A 556-nucleotide genomic window follows, 5' to 3' on the forward strand; every position below is an offset into this window, starting at 1 on the left:
ACAATACCACTTTAGTCCACAGGGGCATCAGAACCAACAATACCACTTTGGTCCACAGGGGCATCAGAACCAACACTACCACTTTAGTCCACAGGGGCAGCAGAACCAACACTACCACTTTAGTCCACAGGGGGCCAGAACCAACACTACCACTTTAGTCCACAGGGGGCAGCAGAACCAACACTACCACTTTAGTCCACAGGGGGCACCAGAACCAACACTACCACTTTAGTCCACAGGGGGCAGCAGAACCAACACTACCACTTTAGTCCACAGGGGGCGCCAGAACCAACACTACCACTTTAGTCCACAGGGGGCGCCAGAACCAACACTACCACTTTAGTCCACAGGGGGCACCAGAACCAACACTACCACTTTAGTCCACAGGGGGCACCAGAACCAACACTACCACTTTAGTCCACAGGGGGCACCAGAACCAACACTACCACTTTAGTCCACAGGGGGCACCAGAACCAACACTACCACAATATCAATGTCTGCATGACGCCCACAAAGGAACCATAAGAGATATATCTGTTATTATATCTAATATCTT

This window comes from Pseudoliparis swirei, unplaced genomic scaffold (genome assembly GCF_029220125.1).
Source record: "Pseudoliparis swirei isolate HS2019 ecotype Mariana Trench unplaced genomic scaffold, NWPU_hadal_v1 hadal_43, whole genome shotgun sequence".
NCBI classification, from domain to species: Eukaryota; Metazoa; Chordata; class Actinopteri; order Perciformes; family Liparidae; genus Pseudoliparis; species Pseudoliparis swirei.